We start from the raw sequence: 9,443 nt of genomic DNA, 5'->3' as shown, positions 1-9,443 counted from the left end.
TTTCAGAAGTCAAATTGTTACCACAAGCGTTGTTCATTATTTCTTTTACACTGAATTACCTAGACTGTAAACCTGTCAAGACAGGAAGCAGCCTTTTGTAGATGGATTACTGGAGAACTCCACGACCAGTAAGAAAATAATAGTAATGTTCAGTCCCCAAACAGGTTAGGCTCTGTATCATACAGAGTTTCTTTCAAAAGCCCTTGCTACAAAGGCATTTTAACTCTGGTATTAAAAAAAAAAAAAAGAAAAAAAAAAAAGTTGAGAGGAAGGGCATGATAAAAAGCAGGCAAGGTAGTTCCACATCTCTATTTATTTACTTTTCATTCCTGTTGCTCACTAAAGGAGCCAAGCAGATCAGCCCTGATTCACTGCCTCTAGGGAAGCTCTTAAAATGCTTCATAAATTGTTCAGCTGTACCTACCTAATCATCAGATCCCATTTATTAACCTTGCCCATGAATTTATAAGCTGCATTCACCCTATTATTGTTATTAAAGAACATTATTAATTATGATTGTGGTATGCCCTGAGGCGAGCACAAGACATGATCACATTGAATATTGTTTTTGAGAGCTATTACTGTGCAATTAACATTTGTTGCTGTTGTAGATTCTGCATACGGGCCTCTTCATTTATATATTGGAATAGAGCGCAACAAAACATGTCTGAGAAAGGCTTTATTCACTATTCCAGTAAAACAGGGCAGCTCCAACACAGACTTCTGATTCCAGTGCCTGGGAAGCAGTGTGCAACTTCAGAGGCATAGATCAAAGCCTGAGATAATTAGGGAAATGTTTACTCAAACTGGGATGTATTGCCACACATATGGCAAAGGTGAAAAATATTAAGGGGGTTACGTTAAAAATGTCTTTAATTAATTTATAGAGGTTAGGTCCGTCGGTGACTGCTAGTTTCTTTCTTTGACAAGCTGAGGAGACAGGGTGGGGACAGGGCAGTTGTTTGGTCTGAGTTAGGCGTTTGATGGCTGTGTTTGTGAGCGGCAGCAAACTCAGAATCCATGGGACTGGAGCTTCAGCAAAACACTTGGGCACATCTCAACTCACAGAAGGTATATCATTCCTCCCAAATTACAAGCATTCAATTACAGGAAGGTGTCTCCTTTCCCCAGCAGTAAGATAGTTTGCAAAGCGGTCGTCTTTGCCTCCAGTCTTATTTTCCTCATGCTTGTCTCTTGTGCATTGCTGTCTTTCCATCCAGCACCGCTCACGATCGCCCTACAGGGCTTGTGAATCCAGTCGCAGGGTGTTGGAGGAGACAGATGCCTTTCTGTGCAGAGCAGCGCCAGTGTTGCTTTCTTTTATATGTATGTGCCTTTTTTTTTTCTTTTAGTAGCAGTGTGAAACTTCTTGTCCTCAGCACAGGATCTTCATCAGTGTCCTCCAACCCATTGCCATTTTACAGGTTTCCGCCAGAGCTCCCACTTGCCAGCCCACACAGCAAAGAAGTTGATATTCCTAGATTCCCTCATTGCTGTCCTCATTTCCACTCCATGCCCAATTTGCTGCTGGGTGATGCAAAGAGGGAGCTGAGCTGCGCACATTCATCCCGAGGCGCAGAGGGGGTGCGCTCGCTTTGATGTCATCTGTGCGAGGCTTTTGTTCTCCGAGTAGCAAAGTCCTCCCCGAGCATCCAGCCTCTTGTGCAACGATACAACAGGACAGTGCACTGATGGGAGCAGTAAATCCTATGCGTGGCAGAGGAAATAATGTATTGACCTGCTGTGGGATTAACGTACCTCCAGAGACTGACAGCAAGCTCAGCCTGTGAGGCTGACTTGTTCTACTTTCCGTTTCCAGCAGATACTATCCCATGTTTCCAGATGAATGATTCAGATAGAAAGAAATGTACGTGGATTTTAGAACAGTCCTAATCCGGTATATTCTTATATCCAGGATGTTACTAATTGTTACCCAGTGTCACACCTTTTTATAAGACTAAGAGATTTTGCTTTTCTGCTTGCTTTAAACATACAGTGCCTGTGGCTGTGCTGCTAAAAAGCATGATTATCTATTTCCCAAAGGCATGCAGGGAAATAGGAAGCTAGTTTTTTAAAGTGATCCCTCTGATCTTTCATTAGTAAGCGTTTAATTTACAGTAGCATCTCACATTACAAATACTTGGCTGGCTCTCTTTGTCTGCGAGCTCTCGGGGGTCAAAGGAGGCCCACAGAAGAATTTCGGGAGCGCGGTCCCCAGAGGACAGCGGGGCTGAGGTCTCTCTCTCTCCCACTTCTGCGAATGTGGCATTGTGTCTCCAGGGCAACCAGGATTCTGGCAGTCATGGGAGTAAGGGCACGGCATGGATTTCCATTCGATTCCTGCAACAGAAAAGAGATCTGAGACAAGAATCAATATGTGACTAAACTCCGAGAGTTCATTTTCACAATTAATTTTATCTAACAGAGCATTTCCTCTCTTCTTGTGCAAATTTAATTCACAACTACTATTTGTTTTTCCGGTGTTGCCTCTTCTACACATAGCAAAAGCCTGAACATCTGGAATAAACAGGTTGCAACATAAAAATTTAGGGGGTACCTACTATGAAACCGAACAAGTGCTTTATAGGGGAACCTGAAAAGCAATGTTAGCATTTCAAGACGTATAATTTCACTTTTTATCATGTGATGCAATATTTTTAGGCAGTGATTCATAGTTCTGGTCAGATGTTTCAGTTCAAAGTGATTTTATCAATGACAACTATAGAAAGCCCTGCCTATCTGAAATAAATATCTTCACATTTCTCTTTGAGGCACCGAGCTGTATCCTAAAGGAATATTCAAGCGTACGTTGCTGCTAAAGGAAAACATTTCTGTTCTGCTTTGGTTTTCTTTTTTTGAAAGTTATAAGCTTGGTTTTCCAGCACAAGAATGAATCCCAAAAAACTCAGTTGTAAAAACAAAGTTGTGACGGGTGGCTCAAACCCTCTTCGTTGGTTTTAATAGGTACTTCTAGTCAGTGCTTCATAATACTAGTATTAAATAAAACAGGGTTATGCAGACAATTTTATTCTGACTCTCTGCTTTCTTCTTTATATCATCTCCGTAAAAAGCTTTCAGAGCATGGAAGGTGAGCAGAGCAAGAAGCGTGTTAGAGAGGCTCCTTTAGGCTTGCAGATGTTTCTTGCTATATATGATACTTAGATCTTTCTCAGTTCCCTCAATTACCCCGCAACTTTGATCCTCAAATTGCCCCAGCACTGAAACATCCCGTCTCACGTAACTCTGTGCTAGCAATGGCAGAAACACAGATGTAGACTTGATAGTGATCTACACATTCCAGCATTTCCTCAGCCTATCTGGTGCTGGCATAAACGGCACTGTGCTAAAAGTATTAGAATCTTAGAATCATAGAATTGCCTAGGTTGGAAGGGACCTTTCAGATCATCTAGTCCAACCATCAACCTAACACTGACAAAAACCACCACTAATCTAAACCATATCTCTAAGCACCACGTCTACCCGTCTCTTAAAAACCTCCAGGGATGGTGCCTCAACCATTTCCCTGGGCAGCCTGTGCCAATGCTTAATAACCATTTCAGTGTAAAAATCTTTCCTAATATCCAATATAAACCTCCCCTGGTGCAACTTCAGACCATTTCCTCTTGTCCTATCGCCTGTTACTTGGGAGAAGAGACCGACCCCCATCTCTTTACAATCTCCTTTCAGGTAGTTGTATTACGCCACAATGGTGAGATATTTTGAGAAAAATCTCCTGAGCAACCCTGCCTTTACTTAGGGGCTGTAAGTCAGTAGCAATTTTTTGCTTTTCACAAAACTGGGAAAGCTAAAGATAACTTTGCACACTCCCCTTATCTAGTACGTGTCTTCATAAGAGCAACACGGTTTGGGTTTTAGAGTCCTGTCCGGTGTACAATTATATTTCTGTCATTTCCTTTAAGAATGGCTTCTTAAGAAGAGACAGACTGCATATACATTGGCCAGGAAGTGCAAAATTCAACTGACTTCTCTTCATTAGTTTATATTACTATTTAACCTAAAAGTCTGTCAGAAAACGCAGGCGCTGCAAAATGGGGAAATCAGACTGGGCTAAAATGTTCTCGTAGGAGAAAGGGTAAAGACTGAGAAAAAGCTAATGGCTAGTTTCAACATCTTCTGGATGACACGCTTCAATCCGTCTTTCGGAACAACTCCTCATTTCCTGTTTTGAATATTAAGAGCATATTTAAAACTGAAGAAGTGCCATTGCAAATTAAAACAAATATTGAAATCTCAACCCATGCTGAAAAGAGAGAGCCAGACTTCCACAGAGCTCATCTATTTATGTATATCTGCATGAGCCAATCCTCTTATTTCTTCAATAAATATTTCCTTCATAGATTGTAGATTGTTATGTTCCCTTCGATAAATGTTTAGCTAAGTTTTACATGCGATATTTAGCTCCATTAGTCTTTCCTAAGATGATCCTTCTGGCTCTTAATTCTCTAAATTCTGCCCTATTAATGTTAATTAGGTGATAATCAGTTTTCACTTACACAGTCTTTTAGAAGGAGAATGACATTTGAACTTTGAAGAGGGACTGTTTTTTTCTGGTAGGCTTGCAAAGTTGTGCTTCTTGGTACAAAAAAAGCTTGGAGCAGCCTCAATTGACTAACCTTGGTCTCTCTCTATTCCCTCTTTTTCAAGAGAGTCATAGTCTATTGCACTTCAATTAGGATTTATTTTAGGCTTCCTAGCTATAACTCACAATCCATCACATTGTTCCAGAAGCAATCTTCATGAAGGAGGCTCAACTCAGAAAGTGAAAAATAGCCGGCATTTTTGAGGCTGACACAGGATTTATGGTAGGAGAACATTTTTATCTTAAGCAAAAACTTTTTAAAAATCTGAGGTTGGAAAGCTGACACAAGGAGACTAAAATACGGAAATAATTTCACAGTTTTTGCAGGGCAGGGGAAAGTTTAACAATGCATGAAACCGAATATTCATCCCTTGAATTATGTTCACATCAGGACTGGATGCCGTTGTATGGACTGATTCGTACCCAGTAAACTGGGCTGAGGCTGGAAGAAAAGGGTGAGGTTGTTTGCCTGCTGTAATAAATGATATCAGAAAAGAAGGACACAGCAGCATTCCTTACAGCAAGTGAGTTAAAGAATGCTCGGCCTAATGATGAACCACTTTCTACCAAGCCAATATCTGAGACTGAAAAAACAGCCAGTCATTCCTTGGCTCTGCAGCAGTCTTGGAGGCTGTTATAAACAAACAGAAGCAGGGAACAAAAATCTCCTTTGGGATGCAGCTAGCCCGGAACAGATATCCATGATGAGACACTGTTGGACAGAAGAGGGAGAAAAAGACAGCATCATGATGATGAAGACATTTCTACACCTGCTCATTAAAGATTTAGTGCAAGAAGAGTTTATCCATGTGGAAACATGGCCCCCTACCATGTTGTCCAAGCGGAGAGCAGTGCTGCCAAGCATCTTCCTATGTGTAATTATTTGCCTCAGTTACTATCAAGTCTTCTTGTGTGGTCAGGATTTTTCTCTGGAACCTGGAGAGGTTGGAGTATTGAATTCTTATGGACATGTCCCAGTTCTCCTCTCTCTTCATCCCTAACTTAAACCCTGCTACAGGCATATCATGCACTCACAAGCTTCCGATCTACGCAAGCCGGGGGAGGACCACAGTTAATTGTGGGAGGCAGATAATGACCACTGTATATATTATCCACATGCAGGACTCTGGGACCTCACCGAGTCCAGAATAATTGCAATGATGGGCAAATCTGCCCTCGCTCACTGCAGCTGTATTTCTGGATTGAAAATATGGAAGAGAAGCTGCTTTTTGAAATTTCACTCAGCTTGGCTAACAGCCCAATTCTGCAGACTTGGAAGATTTTCTATCATAATATTTCTCTGAAGCTAGCTGTGAGAATAAATGGCATGAGGTACATTTGGCTCAAGAGCTGAGAGTTTAAAATTTTTGAAGAATCTTTTCTTGTTTGTTATGGAGCAAATCCCAAACTTCTTGCTTAGAAGTCCAGGCTCCCTGCTGCTATGGGGCCCCGTCTGAACATCTTGACTAAAAGGAAGAAGTGCCCTCCTGTGTGAATGCTTACCATTAACATTTCTACTCTCAGCCGTAGTAATTACTATGGCAGAAGTAATTTCACAGTGAGCAAGGCAGATTGACCTCCTGGTCAGTCCTAGGAGGGCAGAGAGGACAAGGGTGTTAAATATGGTGAAAAAACTCCTTACTTATATGGCAGCCACCTAAGACTCTGGGCAAGGCTGTGGTGCTGAGAAGAGGCAGATCATAAAGAGGAACGAACCAGGCATCCTGGGTTCTGCTAGAAATACATGGAATACGTCAAAGTAGATTTTTTGCCTAATACCTACTGTATATTTCACTCCAGTCTGCCCAATGGTAAATTACCGAGCATCTTGAGCGCTACTTCTTTTGCAGCAATAGAAATTTCTGGTATCCTTGATCCTATCTAGATCTTGGGGAGAAGCTCAGATGTATTGGTACTAGTAGTGGTCAGTTGAATGTCCTGTTATTACCACACTTCTCATTAGAAAGCATTAAGGAGAAACTTCTAATCTGTGAATCTGCAGTGTTTTTATTCTTCTTTGTGAGCAATGCCACTAGTAGAGATATTAATGCCATTAGCATAGCTCACAAGATGGGCAACTCTGCAGACGTAACACAAAGATCTGGAGGGATGCTCTTCTAGATAAGTAAAATCTACAGAGCAAGAGGCCTGTAGGGTTGTGCCAAACTTCCAGGCCCTGAAAGCACCATCCCAAAATTTTAGAGCCGTGAGACACATACAAGATACTCTCAAAGCTGAGGAAGGAGAGGGGGAGATCTCTAGGAAACACTCAAAGAATGGAAATCCCATGCCTTTGCCTAAGATGTGTGGCATCTGCACCTGAGTTTGGGTCTGTCATAGGGCACCCCAAAAGCACTGTGGCTGCGATGAAAAAACAGCCCCTTTTCACAAGTCATGGGACACGGACTTCGTTTGGGAGCTGTGCTGCAAGAGCTTGTGACCCTCAGGCCTCTCAAAAGTCGTAGTTGTCTACCCTTGGCCACTGTAATGCCCTTTCACGTTCTTAGACTGGCTCCAGGTGCTGTTAGAAGGTCCACTGTGTGAAGGGCACACTTTTTTAAGGGATAGGGATGTCAGGATACATTTTTGTTCTAGAAAGAAGCACACTATGAAAAATTTCTTCTGGAAGCATTCAAAATTTCCAGACAAAGGTAAGGCCCTTTGTTTCAATAGAAATCGGTGTTGTTGCAATAATGTAGTAATTACATTCTAGGTTACCATTTTCACATATTGTCTGGTCTAGTGAACAAAACAAACCCAAATTTGACCATTTTGTTCTCAAATTCTGTCTGAGTACACAGTTTCTACAGACCATCTCAGGATATTTTGGACAGTTTCCTACTTCCTGCCTTACCGCTGTGGGAAGCAGCATTTTTATTCTTATTTATTTGTGAAGTGAGCAGAGAGAACAATTTGAAAATGCTGTAGCATTTTTCTCCTGTCTGCAGATTGCAGTTTTCATAGGTGTGTTTTGAGTTGGAGAGTACATAAAATTTTCAGCTTTGAGGATGATTCACAAGCAAATGTTTAGTAGAGGTCACTGCTTGAGTTTTAAATGTGTTTAATTTGGATTTAAATTCACTGATCAGCTGTGATTGATCATATCAGTCCTTTGAATGGAGGATTGTGAATTACCTTTCCCCACGTATAGCAGCTTGGGAACTGAAAATGTGGTTATGGACATGAGTTCAAAATCCTTTTGATGGGAGAATAACTGCCCACAAAAAATGAATAAAAGCTTGTGAAAACAAGAATATAAAGAGTAAAAACATTATCAAAGAGAGTGTGTTTAAATATTGAAGTGAATAATCCCAGATAATTTGCAGCGGAAAATTCGCTTTGTTTATAGAGAGCACAACATGTCCCACAAAAACAGGAGGAGGATGGGGTATTGTTAGCCAAAAACCTAATGGTGGCCTGAGGACTTCACAGGAGAAGGGCAGTGCTGCGCCTTGTTCCCATTTGCAAAAAGAACAAAGTCTGCAGGATGCAAAGGGCCATTTGCTTTCTCCCTCCATGCAGAGCCTCATCCTACTGCAGTAAGTGGAAGAGAGAACTAATAGTACACTTGATCCAAAAAGGGTTGGGGATAAAACCTCTGTTAAGATACCCAAGCTTGCCCAGTGCTGCCTCCTTCCACAGGAAACACAGAGACTTGGTGTGACCCCTTGGGTAGGTGGTGCAAATATGGCATTAGTTTTACTAAATGGGGAAAAATGAGACTATATGGGACCAAAGGCTGTTAGTTCATCTTGACTGCAAAATCTTATAATTAAGTGATCCATGCACTGGTCTTTCATCTGCCACACAGGATGTATACTCTGAAGTTCTTTGGTGCATTGGCTGAAGATTGGGGTTCATCGTTTTCCATGGGAGACCTAATTAGACTGATGGCCATGAGGGACTTGTAAAAGGACAAGAGGAGGGGAAGCTGCAAAATGAAGCATGGATTAAAAGACAAAAGCCACCTTCTGGATACTCTCCTCCTGAGTTTGGCTAGTGACCTATGGAAGAAGGAGACAACTTGGATGCTTGTAAAATAAGATCCGTTTTAAACAATCTTTTCTGCCCTCAGAGGTAATCCAGGAGGATTCACAGACTGAGCTGACTGTTAGAGTTGAGGTTCTGATGAAAGCTTACCCTGATTTATCAGTTATACTGTAGGACTGCTGCACTGGAACTACTTGGGAAATTGCTTCGTACTCTTAATTTAATGAAAGAAGCTTCCTTGGTTTCCTATCACCTGCATGTCTAGATCAATATTAGCTTTTAATTCAATGTACTTCTTTGTTTGAGAGTAAAGTACTCTGCTGTGTCTTCCATTTTAGTTTTACAGTGTCCTCAGTATTCCTATCTGTTAAGACAAATGAAACCAGTTACTCCTTCAGTGTCCCTGTACATGCCTATTTTCACATTTTGGCCTGCAGAACTGACAGTGATGATTGCAATATTTTAATCACAATTGAGCATTGCCAGTGGTTCTGATCTTTTCTTACCAGAAACTCTAGCACATCACTCTGTTACATTTTCAGAGTGCTCATTTCTTTCCAACAAGTGATCACAAAGAAATCTCCCATGGCGTCTCTCTTGTTATTTCTTTCTTTAATGATGTGCACTGCAGTCTTCATTTTCCATTATCTAGTCTTAAATTCTGATTTTTTTCAGCATATGTGGTATAAACTGAGATGATACTGGTTGTCCCTGGTGATGCTGATGGTACAATTCAAGCCACAGAAGGAACTAGACCTGGATTTTGAAGGATTGTCTGTGAGCTGGACCTGGAGAACCTGTAAGTTCATCAGTCTGTTGGGGGACATCTTCAAGAGGCCAAACTCCATACTGA

Source organism: Rissa tridactyla, chromosome 1 (assembly GCF_028500815.1).
Source record: "Rissa tridactyla isolate bRisTri1 chromosome 1, bRisTri1.patW.cur.20221130, whole genome shotgun sequence".
In the NCBI taxonomy this organism is placed as follows: Eukaryota; Metazoa; Chordata; class Aves; order Charadriiformes; family Laridae; genus Rissa; species Rissa tridactyla.
Note: the sequence above shows the minus strand (reverse complement) of the source record.